A 14,632-nucleotide genomic window follows, 5' to 3' on the forward strand; every position below is an offset into this window, starting at 1 on the left:
GGAGAGTCTCAGTCAGCTAACACTCACGTGCCTCTGAAAGAGAGTCTGACTTCTTTCTTCCTGCCGGTGCTTTTATTTTAGCGTCACGTAAGTGTGTGGGGGTGTGTGTATGTGTGTGTGACGTCAGGAAACAGGCGTTACCTGCTTTCCTCACCTGGAGGGTCCGGGTGTGTGTGAGTATGTTTTGTGCTTACAATCTGATGGTCATGTGCATGTTTATGATGAACACATTGTGATACATAGAAAAACAGTTACATGTTTATCTATTCTAACAGTGAGGCTGCAGTTAGTCTATGGGATGTAGAGAGTGGAAGGCCAATTTTCCAAGCCACAACACCACTCAAACTCTTTCACACCTACTCAAGACTGCTACGATTTGATGACCATGAATCAAGACCAGCAAGACGTGTGACAGACAAACTTGCAGCCATAAGAGAGGTATGGGACAAGTGGGTGGAGCGGCTGCCCTACCTCTACAATCCAGGGCCTGACGTAACAGTGGATGAGCAACTGGTTCCATTTAGAGGTAATCTGTTTTCATATTTGTAATAAAAGTGACAAGCCAGCAAAATATGGGATCAAGTCATGGGTGGTTTACGATGCCAAATCAAGCTATGCTTGGAAAATGCAAGTCTATACTGGGAAGCTGACCAGTGGATGCCCAGAGAAGAACCAGGGCATGCGAAATGTGCTTGATGTGACAGAGGGACTGAGGGGTCACAATGTGACATGTGACAATTTCTTCACCTCTTCACCTAATTAGTTGAATGGGTTATGTTATTTTTATATTTTTGCATTGTACATTGTCTTAAATTGTTCACTGTTTTAAATGCATTCAAAACTCCTTTTTGCACATTTTTTTCTTTAGAAAGGTCATAGAAATTCAAGTGAAGAGGGAAAACTCAGGTATTCACACATTTTGTGGTGAATGACAATATGCAAGATGAAATTTGGTGTTTAAAATTCAATTAAGCTGCTTATATTGGGATTTAGTGAAGACGGGTCATTTTGACCCGGAGGACACGGGGTGTATACAGAAAATAAGGACAACAGGAGGGTTAAAGGATTTTCTGTACATACTCCTACCTGCAATTGGATTCCTTCTATGGGGCATCATGGCAGCTGTCCTCCTCTGCAGGTCAGTGAAACCTTTTAACTTCATCATGAATGCCACTCGTTCCTGTCCTGCTGCAGAAGCGGTCTCACTACTGTTAACACAGATTTAATTATAAAGTTCAAAAATCGTTTTCTGTTGTCTGCTTGTATGTAATGTGTCACTTTACCCCAAATTATTTTTATGTTGATTAAGTTTATTCTTGTTTATATCTTCAGGTTTTGAAACCTGTTGCACCAATTTAGAAAAAGAGGGAAATTAGTTTGTGGAGTTCATACGATGGTGTCCATAAACCTGAGGCTTGAAACTGTAATTGACTTTTGTGATGTCTTTAAACTTCAACATAATGTTAACAAATAATTTGTATCCTGTATTACAAATACAGCAGATTCAGAATGTAAATGTGAACAGATTCAGTTCAAGTCAGTTAAATAAGCGGTCAGAGGATGAATGCTCATACCAGAGAAATAATACAGCTGCAAAAGCCCTCACAGCACTGAGCTCAGAAACAGTCTTTTTAGTATAGAATTTAAGTTATTTCATGAGAAGATGCACCACTATTCTATATTTTATTTTTTATCTGTCAAAATAATCAAAGATTTGAGAACACTTAAACTGAACGTTGTGCTAAAGAAATAAAATCAGTTTTGTTCACTGTTTCTTTAAGTACTTCAAACTGGTTCTAAATTTAAAGGCTGAATCGGCCCTCTATGCTTTTGATGTGTTTATTAGAGTGTGAACAAAAGTAACGTCAGCATTGAGGAAGTGGCTGAGATGTCAAAGCTGTCACTGACTCTGTGGCCATTTTCTTACTAAACCTACTTCAGCCGGCTCGTTTACATACAACGTACCAGAAGTGGCAACAGTACAGACAGTCTTTACTTAAGTAGAAGTTCAGATACTTGTGTTAAAAATACTCTGGTAAAAGTACTGATTCAACTTCTTTACTCAAGTAAAAATGAGAACGTACAAACTCTGAAATGTAAAGTAAGAAAATAAAAAGCTGCTCCTTAATGGACATCATTATCAGCCATTTTTGTTAAAAGCTTATTGATACATGGGATTAAAAACTTTTTATTTTTTTAGTTTTACTTTTGCCTCTATGACAGAAAAATTAGTATAATCAGGGGCTAAAGTGGGATTCGGCTGGTGTGGGAAACACAAGCTCAGTTGTGTGGAATTCAACAAGATCCAGCCCAGTATTCACAAACTGTCTTGTTAGATTTTCACTCCTACACTGACAGTATACAGTTTATACTGACAGTATAAAGTTGGTGGGAAGGTTGAATTCACACCAACTCAAAAACCTCGGGGAAACTTTAGGTTCTTGTATTTATGGGGATATTAATTATGTGCACTGAGTACTTGAGAAAGCTGATCTGTCAGAGAGCAAGGAGAATGCCCAGCTTACATACAAACAGGAGGGGAGAGAGATTAGAGGCAGAAAGATAAATAACACAAGAAAGACGCCACATTCTGGTTTCTGGAGGGTTCTCACAAACACTCTTCAGTGGCTTCAGTCTTACTCAGAAAAACATTTTCACACAAGAAGCTGCATTCAGGCACATTTATTCTGTACATATGATAATGTGAACCAAAAAGAAAATAAATGCTGTGTGGTCACAATTTTATTTTTGCAGTAAAAACTGGACCATGACCCCGAACAATGACCCAGACAAGGACAGGACCTTAAGTTGTGTCGAGTATCATGTTCAGCTGGGAAGAGAGGTTAGAGGGACTTTATTACTCACATTTATCATCTCTCACTACTTATGTTCTCTGTTTGTTTGTTTTGTTGTTGTTTTGTATTTGCTTGTTTTTCAATTACTGAGTTTGTTTATGCTTTCAATCCATAGCTGACCCCTCAACAATCCCACAGTTTGGCTGCATACATGACAAGCAACTCTTTGAGAGGTTCAGCCTCTGGTGGACTGACAAGAAGACAATGCAGATAAAACCTGAAAAGGAAGCAAAGTAAAGTTTGGACACAGAATACAAGAGAGACGACACATTGATCACACATCAAACAAGAGCCAAATGCCTCCAGAGAATAATAACCTTCTATAACGGCGGTTTTCAAAGTGTGAGGCGCGCCTCCCCTAGGGGGCGCCAGAGCACTTTAGGGGAGGCGCGGTGCAAGGGAAAAAATAAACCGGGAAAAGAAGCTATCTGCTTGCTGTCTACTGATGTGAGAGATAGAATGGACAAATTTTTAGTAAAGAAAAAGGCAGGGGAGACAAGCTCTGGCGTAAGTAGAAAAATGAAAAAAGGGTGTATTTGCCATACAAAGGCCCTGATAAAATAATTAAAATGGGAGGAAATGTTTTAAAATGTTCATGCGTTAAATTTCATTCAGATAAAGTGTCATTTTAAAAGATGAGATGGTTCTAAAATAAAAGCAACTAGAAGGTGTTTTGTAGTGGCATTTGTTTGTGTGTGGGTTGATTATTGGGGGGGGGGGGCGCAGCAGGCATTGTGCTCCTTGGAGGGGGGCTCACCCTTTCATACTTTGAAAACCCCTGTTCTATAATATTTCTATATAATTGTTTTAATGGAAAAACAATGTTGCTACGTTCTTTGAAACCTCATGTCAGATTACTGTACCTGCATGTGACCATAACTTTACATGTTATTGAAAGTGTGCTGATTATGTGGTCTATGCTTCTTTAATACCTTTGAAAATTTTCCTGTTGGCGCTCTTTCTTTGCAGTTAAAGCAGTGATATCCTGTGTGTGCAAAAATAAAGGAAATGTGAAGGATCTTGTGTCGTGGTGGTCGTAGATTATTTGTTTGCACATGTGGTGGATACACAAATGTAAATTTTTGTATGTTGCTTTAGGTAAATGCTGATGTATAATAAATGAATGATTTGGGGATTTGAGGAGACATTTTAAAGACGTTCAGTTATTTGATTTTGCATGATTAAGGGGGCATCTAAAGCCCTCATCTCTGAACACAGCAGAATAATCACTAAAACACTTCTCATAGATACAGACACATTTACGGACACATTTACATAAACAGACTCATATGAGGGTTAAAATTATTTAGAGAATCTAGAAAACATCAATTTGATTAAGGTTATACAACTTGATCTACACTCGTTGGCCACTTTATTAGGTACAACTTGTTAGAATTACCATAAATACTGTTGGAGTTATGGTATAAATTCCATTCTGTTTATTATAAATTATCATATCTTCTGTTTGTATATTTTCTATAAGTTGTTTTATGTACATATGATACTGTTGTTTTTATGTTTGAAGCAGTCCTTCGGGACAGATAACTTCCGCTCAGCCGCGAGCTGAGTTCAAGGAACGGATCTCTCCTCCTTGCGCAAGTTCAAAAGAGTTGTGTGTTTGTTCTCTGAGTTTTTAAAATGATCTGAACCTATCATTTTTTGGTCCTTCGAGAGCCGGAGCGGGACAGTTTGCTGACTGACGCTGGAGGAGAGGAACACCGCAGACTGTCGGCAGCCGGGATCATTAGTTGACCTGAGAGAAGCCCTGAGCGTGAATTCGTGATCAGGCCGGTGATTAGCTTCGCTCCTCCAGCACCGTTCATCACTCTCCCGGAGTCCGAGGGGACGTAACACCAACAGTAACAAGGTATGTGAAAGTCGCGCGTTATAAATTAGGTAGATTCGCCGAAAGGAATCCGTTTTTAACCAGCAGTTACCGCTGTGGTCTTAGGTTCGGGGACGCACAGGTCTGCTCGGGCTGGAAAACGTAAAAACTCCAGCGGTTACCGCTATACTTTCGAACCTTGGCCCAGAAATTAATTTCTGGACCAGTGAGGTATAGGTCTGCTCGGGCTGGAGAAAATTGGTTATCCTTAGTGGTTACAGCTGCACTCGGGAGGTGTAGGTCTGCTAAGGCTGGGAAGACGGTACTGTGGTTTTACTTTTGTTAAAAAGAGAAAGTAAATTGGTAACTCTCACCGGAAAGAGAGGTTTCCCAAATTCGGACTTTAGAAATTTAAAATAGGCACCGAAAATACGCGTACGTGTGTGTGAATGAGAGGTGAAAGCCGCCTTTGAAGTGGAAGTAATGGCACAAAGGGAGTACACAGTGACGGGCGGATTTGGTATTAGGTCCCAGAAAGACACGTGGTCGGATCTGGACAAAGCACAGGGAGTAAAATGGGGAGTATGGATAGCAAACTGAGTAAGCCTGCCCTAGAAGGGGATTTAAAATATATGGAGAGATACTCTCCGGGCAGCACAATATTTTGTGATAAATGGAAGAAAAAGTATGATTTTAGTGGAAGGTTGGAGTTAAGGGAATGTGAAGATTTGGTGGGAAATTTAAAAATAAGTGTAACAAAAGAAGGGAAGAGGAAAGTTAAAAAAGACAGTTAATGGGTGAAAAAAAAATGTGGTTGGAACAAGCAAAAAAAGGGCTGCGGGCAGAGAACAAAAGAAGGGAAAACAAACTTCCTGCAGTGGGAATGCTGCTTTGTTAAGGCCTGAGGATGTAGGGTGCAAACCCCCACCTCAACCACCTTTTCCAGCTCAACCACCTCCCCCAGCTCAAGCACCTCTTTCAGCTCAAGCATCTCCCCCGCATTTACAGGGGGCAGATGGTAATTTACAGGTTGAGGAGGAGGGGGAGCTAATGCAGCAATTAAATTTAAGGGCAGGAAGGATGGTCCTTAGAAGTCATAATAAGAACAATCAGGGAATGTGGTTGCCCTGGTATAAGGAGGATATCCAGATTTCGAGCCCCTCCTGTGTAAATAGGGTGAAAAGCATTGCTCGGGGGCTGGGAGTTGTGATTGTTCTGTGGGACACTCACACTCTTTAGGGCCGCCAGTAAATACCTTTGCTATGTGGAAGTAGCTAATCCACATAGGGGTGTTGGCAATGATAAAGCACAATCTTAGTTTTTAGACCGTAGACAAATGTAGAACTGTTAGAAGTAGTTAAATGTGTATCATCTCACAAAATCAATGTAGGTTGTAAAAAGTGTCCAGATGAGCATTTCCTTATCTGTAACCTATACACACCCTTCCTCCCTCAGGATCTCATGTGTTAATGGGGGTCACATTAGTTAGTTTTATTGTCCTTTTGGTTAGTCTCTTTTAGGCAGGAACATGTAAGTGGGGGAGGATCTCCTCTTCTTTATGGTTGTGTAACCCTTTACTTAAACTAGGTCTAAGTATGTAAGAGTAACAGACCAGCATCTAGGTTCGGATAAGGTATTGTAAGCTAGGAGTGATACGCAAGGAAATAGCTGGAGCCAGGAAATGAGTTAGACAATTAGTATATTTTAAAGATGGAACAAAAGCATAAACAAGAATTCAACTTCACAAACTGGTATTCAAAACTCCACATCAGGTTGATTCATGTTCCCATTAGTACCCATAGTTTGTTTAGTCAGAGTCTGTCTTTGTTTTAGTCGTCTGGTACCATTCAGTTTTTTTTTCTTTTCAGTCAAATAGTGTTCCAGATCTTGTGGTGAGTAGTTACCACAAGATGAATCAGTGCTGAAGAAACGAATGTGGTTCTCCGTTCAGGAATCCAGTTCCGGGCTCAGGCTCGCCATCTCCAGTCAAGGAGAAATCCATTCAGTCCAACCAGATGGTCTCTAAATCAGCATTAGAAACCTAGCCTGTATAACAATAATAGTATTATTGCATACGACTAGTAATCAGTATCATCTAGAATCTTCTATCTTAGCTATAGCTCATTAATCAATCAGTTTTCAATAATACCATTGTTACAGTTACAAAAACATTATAATCAATAGCATTAATTTACATGCATGTTTTCTTTCCCAACTCAATAACTGCTATACATGAAATAGTTTTTACCCATGTAAATAAGCATCATGAATTTCTATCTTATCTGTTTATCAATCATGAAATTATGATTCATTTTAATCAATTATCAATTACTTTACCAATTGAAATAAAATTCACCATTTGTGTTACCTGGCAGGTAATAAAATAAAATGGTAAAAACTCTCAAATCAGTTCTCAAACAGTAAACAATGTAAGGTTTCTCTTACATAGCATCCAACACGTGCTTGCCTAGTATCAGCACCATTAGCACAGTGTTGAGCAACATTTCACACATTTATAATGACCATACACAATACAAAAACAATCGTGCGCTGCATCACAATGTCACAAACTCAAATAAAACTCCAAATGACTTTAAAATATGTTCAAACAATATTTTAGACAAGTTTTTGCAGCTAATTAGCATGCGCGATTAGCATGCTACTAGGTTAGCGTATCGTTAGCATTTTGCGCTCACCTGCGTATCGCATCAAACACCTACTATCAACTTTCATGAAAACGACTCACCAAGATGGTGTATAAGTAGAACACAACAGAGGAATCGTCGTGCAGCCTCTCTGCTTCGTGCTCAGAGACTGGAAAGTTTCTACGATGCTCGGTCAGCAACGTGTGGGTGAAAACCTCGCTCACGCAGCACGATCATTAGCAACGACCGTCAAACAGGATGTAAACTCAAAGAGAGAGGATCAACACTTCCTCTTTTCAAAATAAAATGTTTTTCAAAATAAAATGTATACATAAAACAATTAAAAGAAGAGAAATAGAGCACTTTTCTCTACCGGGTTACACCCTCCCCTGTTGAATATCATGCACGTCTCGTTGCATGTATATTCCATAGTGTCCATTTCTGTCATTCAGGGAGTTTGTAAAAGCTGTACTCAATCCCTGAAACAAAGATTTCACAACAGTCACTAGAGGATTTCCCAAATCCTGATAGTCAAGTCTCCTGGCTGGCTCGCCACGTTTGCTCTTATGTAACCCTTTACTTAAACTAGGTCTAAGTATGTAAGAGTAACAGACCAGCATCTAGGTTCGGATAAGGTATTGTAAGCTAGGAGTGATACGCAAGGAAATAGCTGGAGCCAGGAAATGAGTTAGACAATTAGTATATTTTAAAGATGGAACAAAAGCATAAACAAGAATTCAACTTCACAAACTGGTATTCAAAACTCCACATCAGGTTGATTCATGTTCCCATTAGTACCCATAGTTTGTTTAGTCAGAGTCTGTCTTTGTTTTAGTCGTCTGGTACCATTCAGTTTTTTTTTCTTTTCAGTCAAATAGTGTTCCAGATCTTGTGGTGAGTAGTTACCACAAGATGAATCAGTGCTGAAGAAACGAATGTGGTTCTCCGTTCAGGAATCCAGTTCCGGGCTCAGGCTCGCCATCTCCAGTCAAGGAGAAATCCATTCAGTCCAACCAGATGGTCTCTAAATCAGCATTAGAAACCTAGCCTGTATAACAATAATAGTATTATTGCATACGACTAGTAATCAGTATCATCTAGAATCTTCTATCTTAGCTATAGCTCATTAATCAATCAGTTTTCAATAATACCATTGTTACAGTTACAAAAACATTATAATCAATAGCATTAATTTACATGCATGTTTTCTTTCCCAACTCAATAACTGCTATACATGAAATAGTTTTTACCCATGTAAATAAGCATCATGAATTTCTATCTTATCTGTTTATCAATCATGAAATTATGATTCATTTTAATCAATTATCAATTACTTTACCAATTGAAATAAAATTCACCATTTGTGTTACCTGGCAGGTAATAAAATAAAATGGTAAAAACTCTCAAATCAGTTCTCAAACAGTAAACAATGTAAGGTTTCTCTTACATAGCATCCAACACGTGCTTGCCTAGTATCAGCACCATTAGCACAGTGTTGAGCAACATTTCACACATTTATAATGACCATACACAATACAAAAACAATCGTGCGCTGCATCACAATGTCACAAACTCAAATAAAACTCCAAATGACTTTAAAATATGTTCAAACAATATTTTAGACAAGTTTTTGCAGCTAATTAGCATGCGCGATTAGCATGCTACTAGGTTAGCGTATCGTTAGCATTTTGCGCTCACCTGCGTATCGCATCAAACACCTACTATCAACTTTCATGAAAACGACTCACCAAGATGGTGTATAAGTAGAACACAACAGAGGAATCGTCGTGCAGCCTCTCTGCTTCGTGCTCAGAGACTGGAAAGTTTCTACGATGCTCGGTCAGCAACGTGTGGGTGAAAACCTCGCTCACGCAGCACGATCATTAGCAACGACCGTCAAACAGGATGTAAACTCAAAGAGAGAGGATCAACACTTCCTCTTTTCAAAATAAAATGTTTTTCAAAATAAAATGTATACATAAAACAATTAAAAGAAGAGAAATAGAGCACTTTTCTCTACCGGGTTACACCTGGGTTAAGGAGGGGGAGAACAGGGGGGTGTAAAAGGGTATAAGTGCATTGTGTTTCTGGTAAGAGGCAGAACTCATATACATTCCTTGGTATGTATGTGACTTCTCCTCGTACAAGTAATAAAGTATGTAAAGGAATCTTCTCTCCCTCATTTGATAAGTAAAATTCTATAGCAATTTTGGTGATTGTTGGTAAGATCCAGTGAGTATTTCCACAAAGATTGACGAGTCTCTGGCCCAGCTGAAGAAAAAAAAAAGCTTCAGTCCTCCTGCATTTGCATATTACGGAGGAACTCGAATTTTCACTCTTTGCTGGACAGCCACCTGGATTCAAGGACCCTGCCTTAGAGGCACGGCCGTAACACATCGAGTGAGAAAGATTCCAAATAATTTAAAAATAGGAATTAAAAAAATAAATAAATAAATAATTTAAAAAGTAAATTGCATCTGTCACTGTCGGGGTTGAATAGACATTGGGAGTCTGCCTATAGGGTAACACCCATCGCTGAGCGGGTGACACGCAGACTGGGTCACATGTAAAAGAGGTCAAAGACAAATTGTGTTTAACCTAAGGTGATTAGGCTCCTTGATCGTGTCCTTTTTCTCTGTTTTCTTACACGTAGAAAGAAGAAAACCTGTGAGAGATGTCTCACTAGGAAAAATGGGATCTTAGAGCAGTGATGTTAATCCTTCCCCTGACAGTGCCACATGCAAATGATATAAAGAAGAGATATGGATCCAAATAATTTGAATGAGTAAATTATTGGGTTAGAGTGTGCATAGGGAAAAAGTGAAAATCTGTAAAATGGCTGAATATGAAAGATAAATGAAATGTTTGGGAAAATGGAAATGGGAACGTAGGAATAGAAAATTAATAGTTAAAGAACTCGGCGGAGAGCGAGATCTTAGCAGAGCTTGAGCGGCAGAACAGCTGAAGCCCTAATTAATGGAGTGGCGGTTTTGGGGCCACCTCCATTTGTTGTTACTTGTGATAACTCATCTCTCTATGCCCTTTTTGCAGGCAAATTTATAAGCGCTGAAAATCTCTGACCCAGATCTGGACTCCTGCCCTCTGATCAGACATCGTCTGGACCAGAATGATTGTCGAGACAGACCAGATCGGCTGCTCAGAGCAAAGACCTGAAGTGTGACAGCCGTCACACTGAACTGAGCAGCATGTGCAGGAGATGGTTAATGAGAAGAAGAACCACCAGAAGAAAAAAGGACAAATAAGATGCTGACAGAGAACAGCAACATTGACTCTGTACTGAATTGTTGTCACTAGGTAAAGTGTTGCCCGTGGAAGAAGAAGGGGTGACTTTTCCAGGTGCGTCGAGATGACAGATGTTACAACTGCAGCCTGACGGGTCATTGGTGAACTGAATGTCCACAACTGGTGAATGGAACGTGGACTAACCAGACTGTGTCACACTGATCGGAGAGGAGGACTTCAGACAAGTCAGATGAAGGCGAGTTGCCTGATCAGCAGAAAAGGGAAGTGAGATATCACACACACACACACACACACACACACACACACACACACACACACACACACACACACACACACACACACACACACACACTCATTACTGGCGTCTAACACACACCCTAGCACACGTGCAGCAACCTGCTCAGCAGGTTTCCTGTAACATATTATTTTAATGCATCCATGTACAGTTGCATTGGAATTGCATAGGAAAATGCTTATGCTAAATTTAATTGTAAATGGGAAAATTTTTCTTTTTTGGTTGATTCGGGAGCAACAAATTCTACTGTCCGTGAATATGCATTATTTGTTTCATTTAAGTTAAGTGGACGCCACATCTATTCAATGTCCACATCTGGGAATACAGTTTTGCAGTTCCAAGCTCAGGCAAAATAGTCAGGACAACTGTACACTCATTCTTTTAGTGTCTAAAATGTTTTAGCTTCCAGGAGTAAAATTTAGTCCAAATTTGTCTGATTATATCTACCAGTGGAAACTGAGCCAGAGCTCATTTTTCTGCCCAAGCAGCAGAGCTTATAGCTCTCGTAGAAGCCTGCTTACTTTATAAGGATAAGACTGTGACAATTTATACAGATAGCCAATATGCATTTTCAACAGTGCATCCTTTTGCAGCCCAGTGGGCAAGAAGGGGAATGCAGACGCCTACAGGTCAGCCAGTGAAACATGCTACATTGTTAAAACAGTTAGTCTTGGCCATTATGAAACTCAAAAACATAGCTATTTGTAAATGTGCAACCCACACTGTGGGCAAAGATCCTGTTACTTAGGAAATGCCTTTTGCAGATAAGATAGCTAAGGAAGCGGCACAGGGCCTTTATGGCCACAGCGACACTGAAGGATAACATTTATCATATTAATGATAAACCGGTACTCCCTAAAGCCCTTTTTAAAAACTGCAGCATTATTGAGTCATGGGCCTTACCATGCCTCAACAGGGGGGAATGGTAAAGATAAGTAAATACTTCAATGTAAAAGGCTTTTATAACTATTTAAAAAAAAATAAAAAATTTTTGTAGAGCATGTTTAACTTGCTGTAAAAATAATCCACAGGGTAATCTGAGACCAAGAAGGGGTAGATTTCCAACACCATGTTATCCTTTTCAGTTCCAACACATGGATTTTACAGAACTGAATCAATGTAGGACTTACAAGTACTGTTTAGTACTTGTAAGTCCTTTTACAAAATGGGTTGAAATTATTCCATCGGCAAAAGCGGATGCACTGACGGTTGCAAAAGCCTTATGTAAGACCATAATTCCTAATTATGGCATTTCAGAGAAGCTGTGGAGTGATAATGGACCACACTTTGTAAATGAGATAGTGTCTAAGGTGTCTAAAAATTTAGGCATTGAACTGAAGAACCATTGTGCATACCACCCGCAGAGTGCAGGGTTAGTAGAAAGAACAAATGGGACGATAAAAAACAGGTTGAGGAAGAGACCTTGGGTGGACTGTATAGACCTAGTGAAAATGTACATGCGCATAACACCATCAGAAATAGGACTCACTCCGTATGAAATATTATATGGCAGACCATTCAGGCTGCCTGTATATACGGAGGAAGAGAAGGCAGAAGAGAGCTGTGATTTGAGTGACTGGATGAGGAAATTTCTACAAAGCTAACAAGTAACTGATGCTAGTAAACTGCCAGAAGCATCTTTTTCTCTCTTCACAGGTGCCACTGATACAGCCAGGAGACTGGGTGCTGGTCAAGGTCAGCAAACGGAAGTGCTGGTCGAACCCGAGGTGGGACGGCCTATATCAAGTTCTACTGACCACACCAACAGCAGTGAAAATCGCTGAAAGATCTACATGGATTCATCTGAGTCACTGCAAGAAGGTGGAGCCACTTACTTCGGAGTAAAGGTGGAAGTCTGGTTACAAAGGGGGAAATTCCTTATAGTGGTTTTTTCGTCTCAACCCAGTGAAGAAAACAACTGATCCCTACTCCTTTAGAATGGCGCCCTTCTGCAGCTTCATAACTATTTTCAGCGTGAGCACACTGCTAGTTTTAGGAGGAACATCTTCATTAAATTACACCCAGTACCCACATGAATATGCAACCAATGAATGGTGGTAGTTAATGAATGTCACAGCTCATGTTAGTAATTGGACAAATTGTTATGTGTGTTCACATATACCAGTGGCAGGACACAATACTGGACTGAGGCTATACAATGTTAGCTGGGAGCACTCATGGTGCCTCTATGGGTTGGCTACACATCCAGGGAGAAGAGCTAAATGGAGTGAAGCAAATCTTATTATAATTTTACCACAATTCTTAATGTAAAGGGGAGAAGTTCTCCTATTAATAGAAATTGTTCTATGTTAACAGATTTGCTCATTTGGCCTCAGCTAGCCAACCCCCTTCCTGAGGTGCTAATGTTGAATCATTTGCCAGAGAAAGCTTTTCCAGCATGTGTTATAGCTAATGGAACCACCAAGAGGGAGGACTGTCAGTCTGACCTGGCCTACAGAATACAGATGGACGCTGGAGAGCTGAGTCAGTGCTCACGAGTAGCACCAGGACCCAAGGGAACAAGAGTGTTAGCGGATTGGTATTTCATCTGTGGTCACAAAGCGTACGTGTCCCTTCCCCCAGATTGGGGAGGCCTGTGTAGTGTTGCATATGTGTCAGATCATGTCTTTTCCATGCAGTACCAGGCCAGTCATCCACATCACAAGACGAAGCGACAGGTTGGAGAGTGGCTCACGAGCCATTCAGAAGTCCCAGAGGAGCTCCGGATCTGGGGAGTCGGAGCGAAGATTGCCCAGTCTATCTTTCCAGGAATTGGACTGGGATTTGTGCGTGACCAAGTGGAAATAAATCGCTATGCACTATTACGTCTGGTAAATACAACCATAGCTCTAGGACAAGGAACTTTAAAAGAGTTAAGTTCACTCAGAGCAATGGTGATGCAAAATAGGATAGTATTAGATCTTTTGACAGCTTCCCAGGGTGGCGTGTGTAAGATCATTGGTAAGACATGTTGTACTTGCATCCCAGATGAAGATGATGCTGGTGGAGCCATAAGGGAGGCACTCGACAGACTGACTGAATTACAAAAATATGTACAGCAGCACACTCAGGAAAGCCAAAGTGATTGGTTTTCCTGGCTAAATGCAGGTATTGTTGAAATGCCTGACTCCTGTTTTGTGTGTGTTAGTGTTGATTTGTGTGTTTGCAATGTGCATTCTTCCCTGCATCAGGTCCATGATAACAAAGGTTTTCACAGGTTATGTTGTGTCATATTTGCAGCTTCAGATGGTCGACCAAGACGCAGAAATGACTGCAGATATTTTGTAAATATGTAAATATTTGGCAGTGAATGAAACCCACACTGAAAATGTGCAAGCAAGTGGTGTGGAAAAAAGACACCAGTGAAGTTATGATAAACAGGGGGGAAATGTTGGAGTTATGGTATAAATTCCATTCTGTTTATTATAAATTATCATATCTTCTGTTTGTATATTTTCTATAAGTTGTTTTATGTACATATGATACTGTTGTTTTTATGTTTGAAATGGAAACACGTGGTGACATTTTTTACAAAGGAAGTTGTAGTTACCTGCAGGCTGCTCTCAGCCTGCAGAGAACACATATAGGATACGTGTCTCGTATACGCCATGTTACATGCGCACATGTCACAGTATGCTTACGACCATATATGGTAAGGAAAAAGCCAAGAATGTTGTTTATTACATGCTGTAAACTGCGTTTGGTGTAACCCACGTGATCTTATTGTGAAAATCCGAATAAAAGCGCT

General features: G+C 40.0%; 1 long non-coding RNA gene across 1 annotated transcript; it reads left to right on the forward strand.

Moving 5' to 3' along the window:
• Positions 1–1,088: 1,088 nt before the first annotated feature.
• On the forward strand, positions 1,089–3,170 carry LOC115800098 (uncharacterized). The gene is made up of 3 exons (XR_004021639.1): positions 1,089–1,138; positions 2,755–2,842; positions 2,971–3,170. It is a non-coding gene; the product is annotated as an uncharacterized LOC115800098 (long non-coding RNA).
• Positions 3,171–14,632: the final 11,462 nt, after the last annotated feature.

Source organism: Archocentrus centrarchus, chromosome 21 (assembly GCF_007364275.1).
Source record: "Archocentrus centrarchus isolate MPI-CPG fArcCen1 chromosome 21, fArcCen1, whole genome shotgun sequence".
Classification (NCBI taxonomy): Eukaryota; Metazoa; Chordata; class Actinopteri; order Cichliformes; family Cichlidae; genus Archocentrus; species Archocentrus centrarchus.